Here is a 12,000-nt window from a genome sequence, read left to right as displayed (position 1 = left end):
TAAGATCATGTGTACAAGGATGCAAAGATGTTGCTGGTGTTGCTCTAAGAGGGGAGATACTGAAGCTAAACTGTAGAGACGTTGGGATTTGTACGAAATTCTCAACATACGAATTCCGTGGGAACTGGAGGATTAACTAAATTTATTATCCTCATCACTGACAACAGGCTCATGCTCATTATTCCAACAAGAGAATACATCTTGACTCTTCCTTTCAATAATTATTCGCTCCAAAGAAGTCCAAGCAATGGACGACAGATAACTCGAAAACAAGAATGATTTCATTTTACAAGAGCATAGCAAAAAAGGAACAGCATGCGCACACAAAGGGGTGCGCGCGTGTGTAGAACAAGTTATACGTGCACACGTTACACGTATCTGTGTCCGCTGAAGAAGTTACCGGTACGCAGAAACAGTTACGTAGTATGAGACGCACACTACAAACGAGCGTCTGCAATAGCCAAACGGAATGAAAACCGGTAAATAAATATCTGAGAAGACTGTAATTTTAATGTAAGTTAGTTAGTGACTTCAGACAAATAAGAAATAAATGAATAAATAGATTCTTGAACTTTCTAGCGAAATGAGCATTTCCTACCCTCCCCCCAATTGGCCAGTTATGGACAATTGTGACTAGACCCAAATTAAATGCAGTTATTAGTGATCAGCGCTTGTCTCATCTCATTTGCGTGAGCAGCTGCGCGTCTCTGCGATCTTGGTCGGCGTGCTGGAGCGTCTTCATGCTGCTCAGCGTCAACCTGCTGACTGTTAGACAACTCTACGAGATAGAGGCGCTGGACTGGTCTCTTCAAGTAATGGCGCTTCCGAAATTGTCCGAAAATTTGTTTTTGTATTTTTGAATTTTCGAAAAAAATGATCTGCAAAAATTCCCTGTGGACTCGATCGACGCCTTGATCAACTATCGATCTACATCTAATACGTAACCTATCGTGCGTAGCGCTAGCGGCGAACAACTAAATTTGGCAGAGACAATTCCGAATAGGCAACTACTCTACGGACACAGTGTAGACTCTACTACCCAGCTAGCAGTTATCCTAACAACAGACAGCAGTCAGTATGCAATCATGCACAAAACACGGGCACAGAAAATGTTCTGAAAAAATGTTTGGCCAGACAGGTTTTTATTTAATTTTTTATTTATTCACAATCACGTGGCACTAGCCAATGAAATGGTGATGTGGGCGATAGCCAGCCATGTCGGTAATAGAGCTAGAGGGGAGAAAGAAAAAGAATGAAAGGGGAACTGAAAAGTAAGAGAAGCGTGGGGGAGCTAGGGCAGGGCTGGATATCAACTAGTATGTTACATTCTGCAGTAGCTGTGTGAATGTATTGTAACATTGGCAGGATTTTAGATTTTGTGGGAGGAGAGACCAATGGCGGTAAACAAGGAAGAGAGGAGATGTCCATAGAGGCAGACCGCGCAATAGGGAAGCGGAGAGAGTTTCTGGTGCGCATGTCTTGAGATTGAACAAACCAGCTTAGGCAGGAGAGAGCATGAGGAGGAGCAATGCCCAGCTTAATTTTATGAATTGTCTGGCATGTCAAAAAACGCACGCGGACCGAGAGCGGCACAGCAGAAGCAAGGCGGTATAAGTCTGTGCTTGGAGTCAGGCGAGGAAGCCGAAATAATATTTTCAAAAGACGCCTATGCATAACTTCGAGTCGAGCAATCAGTGTTTTAGAAATGCCAGCCCAAATTATGCAGCAATAATCAAAAATAGGCAGAATGTAAGATGTGTAGATAACATGGCGACAGTCGGTGTGGAGGTGGGTGATGTGTGATGAGAGAAATCCCATTACTGAGCTAGTACAGCTGTCTAAATTTTCGATCTGGGATTTCCAGGTTGAGTGTTGGTCAATAATGACGCCAAGATGCTTGTGTTTTTCAACGATACAGAGCGGGGTTGTGGTGCCTGGAAAGGTGAAGGGACTGGTTTTTAATGAAGATAGGTCACAGGAACAACTGGGGGGGGGGGGGAGGGGTACACATTACAGCAGTTTTCGAAGAGTTGGGCTGCAATTTCCATTTTTCCATCCAATGAATAACGGCATCTATGTTGGACTGTAACTTGGCACTAGCGTCGGGGAGAGTGGGTGCTATCACAAGTAGTGCTGTATCATCAGCATATTATAGTGATGTGTGTTCCATTTTTGCCAGATCGTTTACATACACACGAAAGAGAAGAGGTCCCAGGATTGATCCCTGAGGAACTCCAGACCGTACATGCCCTTTGGCAGACAGAGCAGAGCCGACACGCACCCTTTGCTGTCTGCCCGTCAGGTAATTACTGAGCCACGTTAAGCAAGTACCATGGATTCCATGGCTCGACAGCTTGTATAGGAGCCGGGGTGTCCATACTGTGTCGAAGGCCTTGCTTAGATGAAAGAAACATAGCATGCTGTAATGGCCGTTCTCACGAACAGAACACATCGATTAAACAAGTCTGAGAAGCTGCCAGGACGTAGAGTCGCCTTTTCGGAATCCAGACTGGGACGGATGTAGAACAGGAGACAGGTAAGTGTATAAGTGGTTGTACATAATACGTTCACACAGCTTGGAGATTGTTGACAATAACGAAATCGGGCTTACTTCCCTTGTTCTTAAAGACCGGAGTTACAATTGCGTGTTTCCAAATAGCAGGGAAAGCACCAGTTGCAAAAGTGAGGTTAAAGATGAGGCTGAGATGGTATGCAATACTGGAACAAAATAGTTTCAGGAGTTCATGAGAAATACCGTCCGCTCCCGCAGCCTTTTGGGTCTTAACGTTGCGGATTTGCTTTGCCACAGCAAAAGGCGTTGTGGTGACATCTTGCAACGTAGGTGTGGTTCTTCCACGTGATGGAGCGTCGGGTGGCTTGAAGTCTGGCACATTCCATGAAGGATCATCTTGTGTTCCAAAACCAATAAACTGTTCGTTCAAAGCATCTGCCACATCCACAGGGTCAGAATATAGAGTACCAGCGACTGAGAGCTGAGTTACAGTCGTTCTGCTGTTGCCTTGGGGAGATCGAAGCTTCCGGACAAACTGGAATAAACTTGGTGATGCGGGTCTTGCCGTGGATGCACTTAGGGATGAGATGTACAGTCGATGGGCAGTTCGAGACATATTGCGAGTAACGTTTCGCTCTCGTCTGTAAATAGCGAAGTTGTCAGCCGAGGGAAACTTTCGGTAAACACTATACGAATCTCGTTTTTTCTTTATTTGATGTCGGAGGGTACTGGTCAGCCAGGGGGAGGGGGGGGGGGGGTTCATATGGATACGCTTGAGAGCCGGCGGCTTCCACCTGGGCAGAAATCTTGCACAGATGCTATGGAAGATAGAGTAAAAGTTGTCAACAGATATGTCAGGATCGCGCCTCTCCAGGCTCAAAGCTGCTGGCCAATGTATGTGGGACATGGCAGTATTCATACTCGCGACAATGTTGCTGTCTAGAGAATCCAAAGAAAAGACACTAAAATCAGGGACATCCAGGGGAGTCGAACGAGAACGATATGTGGGCATTTCTGGGCAGGGTACAGTACGGATGTGGCCAACAACGATAGAATGATCGGATTGACCAAGTGGTGCTGTAGCACGGAGGCAGAATATAGAGTCCGGTTGTATCAGTGACAACTAGGTCGAGAGCTGCCCCCATGCCAGACAATGACTCATGTGTTGGAAAATTTACGAGCTGCGTGAGAGAGAACATGCCGAAAAGACTGTGAAGCTGGCGGCCAGCGGCATCCGTGGTAGTTCCATGCCAATGGCATGACCTAGCATTAAAGTCTCCCATCAACAGGATAGATGGTGTTCGGTTCTTAAGAGTACTTAGACAGTGCTGGAGGGAATTGCAGAAGGTGTTGATACTTAATGGAGTAAGGGCTGGGGGTCGATATACTGCACCAATAACCAACTTTTTCACATGAGACGCCTCTGGGAAATGTATGTTAGCAGATGACAGGGCTATTTCCACCCACGTGGCTTCCAGGAGAGGGATGCTTAGGTCAGATCGACGGGTGACCTTTGGAAACGTCCCAGACCGTACTATGAATACAGACGCCGCCATATGCATGGGTGGCATCGGTAGCTGACCTGCTTTCATCTGGCGGATGATCTCGGCGAAAACTGTCATATCCAGCGACCGTGAAAGACGACTGTGGAGAGAGCCATGTTTCCGTTATGCAAACATTGAGGGGTTTAACTGTGGAACAAATGTGAGCCAGCTCGGCAGTCTTGTTCTTAATGGACCTGGCATTGATGCACATGATAGGCTGTGATCCTGCGGTTGGCTGCGAAAGTGGGTAAAAAGGCTGAGCTAATGGATTAAGTGTGCTGTTAGTAGCAATGTTTGGGGAACAGTGAGGAAGTATCGGGGGGGGGGGGGAGGGGGGGGGGGGCTGAGGTTCATTATTGTGCAGACTGATCGATGGTTGTGTTGTCAGCTGTACTTATTCTGTCAGCCTTGAATCGCCATTCTCAAGCTGTCACTCCGTCAGGCCAAAAGTCAGTTTTTTGCACAGCTTCCCAGTCATCTTCTGTGACGACTACGTGCGCGTATGCTAGGCCAAAGTTTTTTGTCTCAGAAACGGAGCATTTCAGTACACTCACTTGCTTGTCTTCGCACCATTTTGCGATTGAGGAAGCAGAGCAACCAGGGTGAATTCTTCCTACATGAACAGCTTTGCATTTGGTATAGGTTGGCGCCAATGCGTGACCTATGGACTGTAAACAATGCATGCAACAACAACACGACGAGCAGAAAGAAACACAATGCAGAAAGGAAAATATCGACGAAGAGAGTGAATGAGGATATGGTAGTTCATTTGCGTGGGCCTCCGTGGTTCTTCATAGCAGACGATCTCCGAAGGCGTACACACTCCGCCAGCGATGTAGACATGGACGTTTTCCGCTGCCACCAGTGTTAGCTCCCGGCTAAATGAAGTCCCCGCACACCAGAACACAGGGGTTTTATAGTATTGAGTATGGAAAGTAGTTCGACAAGAGTGTAGACAGGAATGAAAAGGAGAACGTGACAACGACAACCCAAGACAGAACAGAACAGAACAGAACTGGAGATCCACTGGAGATCCACTGGAGCATGCGCTCTTCTATATGTGAGTGGCTCTCATCGCCAAGGGGAACGAGCGGGAAATACGAATAGTGAGTATGTACAGGTTGTAGCATAACTACACCTATTACAGTACCATGAGCCAGAGGGTTCGAGACGGGGCATGCAGCGTACGCACTGCACACTTGGCATGCAACCAGCATGCATAGTTTGGTGCAGAACGTGATCAAGTTTCCTGTGTTTTCACGATCCCTACGGCCAAACTTATTTGTTCATGTATGTGTTACTTCCCAGCATTTTGTCACTTGAATTTCTCAGTTCTGAAGGAAGAGGTTTCTAAATGCTTTCCTAGGACCACTGTTGGGATCTTGTTTGCAGCAAGCGTCGTCACTAGTCCAAGAAACCCCGCTTGTCTTTCCATGCGTTCTCTGGTGATGCTGACAGTTGACACTCTTGAATCCAGGCCATCCAGTGAGAAGACGGCCGCAGTTTTCTGTGATATTATCCACAGTGTTGTGCTCGGAGCATTTTGTCAATGGCGATTTTCATCCTTGCCTTTGCGAGGACACGAACCGTCTTGTTAAGAGACTCAGGAGCTTGAGAAACGGCATGTCCCCTCCCTTCTTGCGCCATCCAAGGAAGATCGACGGCTTGCTGACGCTGCTCGAGCTGCTGATGTTGAACTGTGGAGAGACATAGCCTCATCACTCAGATGTGTGGAGAAAGTCATCCGAGTTTGAGATGTGGCTGTGTGCACGATGTAACAGACTATCACACCATGCACATAGCCACCAAAGTAAACTTCATGGGCACGATCTATGGCGTCTTCACCAGGGTCGGCGCCACTGGCACGGCCGGTACGGCCATGGCCGTACCAAAAAAAAAAAAAAAAAAAAATGGGAATTTTAGGGGAATTCTATCGATCTTTTGCCAGATCCATTGACCTTCAGAAGAGTTTTGGGGGAATTCTGTAAATTTTGATCTTCCAGAGAATAAGCGCGCATCCATGGACGCATGTATATGTATATGCAGCAACAGCCGGACACGACACCGGTTCTTGCTTTACTGGGACAAAAGGACTTGACTGGGCTTGAATGCATTCATGCAGACACGTCCAGGAGCAGAGTGCGGACTAGTCCACGGGGAATTCACGCTGTTGGCGACATGTTCAAAACCACAAGAACTGATATGTCAATTGTTTTAGCAGCAATACTGTGCATTTTGACCTGAATTCCTTTCCTTCATGGATCGTTTCAGCTCCTTCTACCCATCATATCTGCACTGGGGCTTTCCTCTCTCTGATCCACTACCACACAGACCTATCCCCCCATACCCAGCCACGACCGTACTACCTATAGGCTATACCTTGCAGTCAGAATCATGACAACTGGACTGTACTGAGAAGACAAGACTACTAGAACAATCTCACTGAGAGCTCAAGTCGTCAGATGAGCACAGTAATGCATCCATGTGCTGCACGCAGAGCAATTCGTGTTGCGTGGCACTTATGACAAGTTGTGCAGATGAAAGAAGGCGAGTATTCCACAATTTAAAAGAAACATAGGCAAATATAGTAAGGCATGCAAGCTCCACTTCAGCCACTTCATTACATGTGTGCCGGTCATTTGCATTAATTTGTACAGCAACGTCACAAAAATACAGATATGTACAAGAGTAGTAGCTATGATACGATTGGATGCACTATGCGCTTATGGCATTCATAGCATAACTGTTCGCATGTCAGATTAGGCGGCTTGTATTTCTCTGCTTTGAGGGACAGCTAATTCCTCATTGCGATGATTGTACTGAAGCATCGGTGAGGTTTCGATGGAGTCCTGGAGCGTCGCCTGCTGGTGGTCCGAGAACGAACTCTTCAGGAAAGAGAATACCCGCTCGGCAGCTGCAGAAGATGGCTGCACCAGCAAGACGAGTCGCACACATCTGAAGAGGGCGGGGAGGGCATCCTTCATTCGAAGCCAAAATGTGACAGGGTCGGTGTTCGCCGACACATAGCAGATGGCTTGAACCGCTTCGAACCAGCCACATGCGAAGAAGTGCTTGCTCTCCTACTGAAGGTAGACGAGAGGAAGGCCACGGGTAGCGACGGAATTCCCTGCTATGTGTTGCGACACTGCGCTCGGGTCCTGGCCCCGTCACTGACTATCTTGATGAACGCGTCACTGGCCATGGGAAAGGTTTCGATGATGCTGAAATTGGCCCATATTCGCCCCATTTTCAAGGCAGGAGACCCCGAAACTGCTAAAAACTACCGCCCTATATCTTTGCTCCCTGTTGTTTCAAAGATCCTGGAAAGGATTGTGCATAAAAGGCTCTGTGTGCTCCTAACCGAACATGACCTCCTTCCTGCCGAGCAATTCGCTTACCGAGCCCACCACTCCACAGAGGACGCAGTCTTGTTGGCTGTGGATCAATTTTACGAAGCCGCAGACCAGCACCTGCATACCGGCGTGGTGCTCATTGATATGAGCAAAGCTTTCGACAAGGTCCAACATCAGACCTTGCTCCAGGATCTCTTCGAACTTGGTGTCTCCTCTACGGCACTGGACTGGTTTGCGGACTACCTCAGCGCACGACGCCAATGTGTGGTCACTGCCAACGGTACACGCTCAGAGGAAACAGCTTGCACGTGCGGTGTCCCCCAGGGAAGCGTGCTTGGTCCGATATTATTCGCGATCTACACGAGATGTGTCGCATCAGTAGCTGACCCGGTGCGTACACTAATGTTCGCGGATGACATCATGCTGTACCTGAGCCACGCTCGTGCTCACGCCATCAACATCACCCTTTCCGCAGCAGTGTCGGCTGTCGCCAGGCTACTCGATGCCAAAGGGCTTATCCTCAACACCGGAAAGACGCAAGTGCTTGCAATCAAAGCTGGACGGCAGGCAAACCTCGACCTCCACATTACTTGCACTGGCATGCCTCTTGCCCAGACCAGTACGAAAATCTTCGCAGGTCACCGCAAGTCACCTCTATCGTCCGACGCACGGCTATGAAGCTGCGGATCCTCCGCCAGATCCGGCACTGCCTAACAGTGAGGCAGGCGATGCTGTATTACTCTGCCCTTGTCGTACCGGATATTCTATATGCGTCGAATGCGTTTCTCCCAGGACTGTCCGCTGAGCAGCGGAACACAGTAGCCAAACTGGATAAACGTTGCATCCGTTGCGTGGCCGATGAGCACCCATTGGCCCACACTCTTCCCCTGTACACCAGGCTGGGTGTCTGCCCAGTGCTGGAACGAGGAGAATGCAAGCTCCGACTCCTGACATTTAGAATCCGTTCTGGAATCGTCAGTGAGCTGTTGTCGTCCCGAATTGTATTGCAAGGCCCGCCGACAGGCATGACCACTCGAGGTCAATTGGGACGCAACCTTCCCCTCCCCCTGGCCCACAGTGCTTCTGGCGCATGCCGACCGCTTCTAGCCAGCTGCCGACTCTGGAATGGCCTGCCCGACTGTATGAAGTCCATAGTATCTGTCCGTGAATTCAAAACATGCTACGCGTATTTTACTTCGGTTAAATGTAAATTTGTAATGGCTTTCGTAACCTGCTGATGAGGCTCGATAGAATCATGCTTCGATGACCCGACTTGTAAATTTGAGATCCATTTTTTCTGCTCGTCTTGACCCTGCCTCCCCTGATTGCTACTTCCATTTTCGTATTTTTATTTTCATTTATTTTTCTCTTCATTTCTGACTCTTCTTACTGGTTGTCATCGCTTCCATAATATTGGGCAGAACTGCCCGTTTGCCTTGCGATGTAAAATAAATAAACAACAACAACAACAACAACAACAACAACAACAACAACAACAACACTCCCTCCAAGGACGCTAGGTATGCGGGTAGCTCATCTACCAGAGGAAGCACATCGCCAAGGAAGGGGGCTGCTTCAACCAATTCCCGCAGGTGCTCCAGGCCAGGTTGGACTAGGGAAGCCCGTACTGGATGTAGGATGGAAGCTGCATGAAAGAAACCCATGGATTCCTCAAGGAAAGGCTTAACAGGAGGCTGGGCATCTGGGTCACCCAGAAACAACTTGGAGAAATAGGCAAGACCTGGCTGAATGCAAGTGCGACCATCCGACATCAAGACATCCTGACGGACAGCATCATCAGGTGAGATCTTCTTGGCAACGGCATCGACATTGCTCAGAGGCCACACATCTGGGACACCGTGTACTTTGTGAGCAAGAGCTGACACTTCCTGGGCTGCAGAGAGTGCAAGCGGACCACCTCCTTCCAGGATCGCTGTTGCCCGCACGAAGGGCTCCCCTCCGTCAATTACTGCTGCGAGCTGGATCTGAAGCTGTGAACACTTTACGGCATGGATTAAGATCTCCCGCACAGTGTCATTGCTGGCTGGCGCGACAGTCGGATTGGTTGCGATGAAACTCTGCACGTCCTTGAACATGTTGAGTATCTGCTTTGCAACCTCCCATCTAGACCACCAGCGTGTTGGCGAGTACAACGTTACTTGACAGCAATGCCAGTTTTCCGCTTCCGTCGCAGCCTGGCTTGTGGCGAGTGAGAAAACATACTGATCCAGGCCGCAATGAACTTCGACAATACGGGTGTGACTAACTTCTGGCCAACCTTGTCCAGAGTGTGCGAGTAACATCCCACGTCAATGAGGTTCGGAGAGAAGATCTTGACAGTCTCCATGGCGACATCATTCACGCTTGCTTGGTCACGCGTGGCAGCTACAGCTAACATCACCAGTTACTAAACAATCAGCTCATGCGATAACATTGCATGACACGGACAGACGGTACTGACGTTCTACAACTAACTGGCTAACAGCTCTAGCACATCTTGGATGCGCACTCCAACAGCCTTCCAACTTGGAAGGTTCTAAGTTGTAGAAATAACACGAGGAGGAGAAGGTGAGCGCAACCAAGATAAGCACGAGCTGAAAGTCTCAGCTGTGAAGGACGTTGGCGGATGTTCATGCATGTCGATGACGATACTGGCAAGACCACTGGACAATACGGTCAAACCACGATTCAAGGACGTAAAGCAAACCTTCCAAGTTGGAAGGCTGTTGGAGTGCGCATCCAAGATGTGCTAGAGCTGTTAGCCAGTTAGTTGTAGAACGTCAGTACCGCCGGTCAATGTCATGTATCGCATGAGCTGATTGTTTAGTAACTGGTGGTGTTAGTGGACATTATAGCGTACTGCAACTTGTAGTTTCTTGCTCCTTTCTTTCTTTACTATATAAAAGTACACACACTGTAAGGGGTCTCTAAGTAAATACATGTATTTACTTAGAGACGTCTAACAGACGTTTCTTTCTTGACCCACCCTCCCACCCCCAGAAACGCCACCCCCCCCCCCCCAAATGCAGACAATACCACTCATAATAAACACCATGCTATGCACACATGATACAGTACAGTTGCCTTCAGGTATGACGAATGCGTATATAGCAAACCCTTGTCCATGTCCCTGTTTGAACCCATACGAAATTGACCATTTGTAGCGAACAGTTTTTGTTTATAATAACGAACCAAATCACACCTACAAGTCGTTTCTGTGAGTACAGTCTAGAGTATGTGTCCCTGACCTTGTCTACTATGCCGTGACGTGTGCAGTGAAGTGTGTCTCAATGTCTACCTGCTCTAGCTGTAGCAGTGGTACATCATGCACTGTACACTGTGCATGTACAGTCTACTTTGCTTATAACGACACTCGGCGGCGGGGCATCAGAAAACTGTCCTTATTCGCGAAGTGTCCTTATACCCGAAGTCTCATTATAATTATGTGTCACAGTTGGATGGGACTTTGCTCTGGGCATGAAAATTCTGTCGTTATTCGCGAACTGTCGTTATATCCGCAGTCGTTATTAGCGAAGTTGACTGTACATGCGCGGTATGGTATGCATCATTACACAGGGGCGTAGGCAGGGGGGAGAGGGGGGGGGGGTGTTTTGGGTGCCAAAGCACCCCCCTCAAACATTTCGATCGTGGTTCGCAGCTGGCTCGAGAGAGAGACCGTAATAGGCGGACTGCTGATCCTATGTGCAACTCTGCACATCCGGCACACTGTGGTAAACGTTGTTCAGAGCAGGCAGGTAGTACATGTACCTATTATACATGTAGGCATTGTGCTACTGCGCTTGAATATTTTTGTCTGGTCATTGGCCATTTTGCAATGAAATCTATAGTCTCCGACGGTCTATGGCCAGTAAGGGCAACTCCGCTTTCCTTCCATTGCCGTGCAGCATTACGTCAGACCTCAGCAGACTCAGCTCAGCACATGATTTGTATGGCACTCCACATGTTTTGTTAGAAGCAAAGAGTCACACAAACACGTCATGGGTAGAAGTAGCAACACAGTCCATGGACATCACTCATAGGGCATAGCAGTTTGTTGGCGCTATGTGTTTGTAGAATGTACTACTAATACAGTGTACTAGTACAAGTACATGTACATGTACATGTCATGAAACTCAAACACCCAGCACCAGTATGGAAAGGCTTTAGACAGAAAGCTTTTCCAATGTACATGTGCATGTAGTTCTGACGGTTGGGTGTTCACATTGGAGGTTGTGGAAAAGCAAGGAAGTTTTCTTTCATGTGTTTCAGGTACAGCAGCCGAACAGTGAAAGTAACGTTGAAGTGGAGTTTGCGGTTTCCGTGGGAAGTATGGGGTACGGTTGATCTAGGATGCCTCACTGCACTATCAAACACGACGAAGAGAAAAAAAGGTTGAGAAATCTGACTCAAGTTCGATGGAGAGTGTGATACTTCTGGATAAAGCAGCATCCAGGACTAAGCTCATCCGATTAGTTGGAAGCAGGGAGTAGTAAATATTGCTACTACCCGTTTGGATATTTGCCATTCACTGATTGATTTTCAGCGTCAAGTGTGCGACTGATTTTGCTCCCCCCCCCCCCCCCCCTCTCGC

This window comes from Sycon ciliatum, chromosome 5, assembly GCF_964019385.1.
Source record: "Sycon ciliatum chromosome 5, ocSycCili1.1, whole genome shotgun sequence".
Classification (NCBI taxonomy): Eukaryota; Metazoa; Porifera; class Calcarea; order Leucosolenida; family Sycettidae; genus Sycon; species Sycon ciliatum.
The sequence above is the reverse complement of the archived record's forward strand: the minus strand, read 5'-3'. Positions refer to the sequence as shown.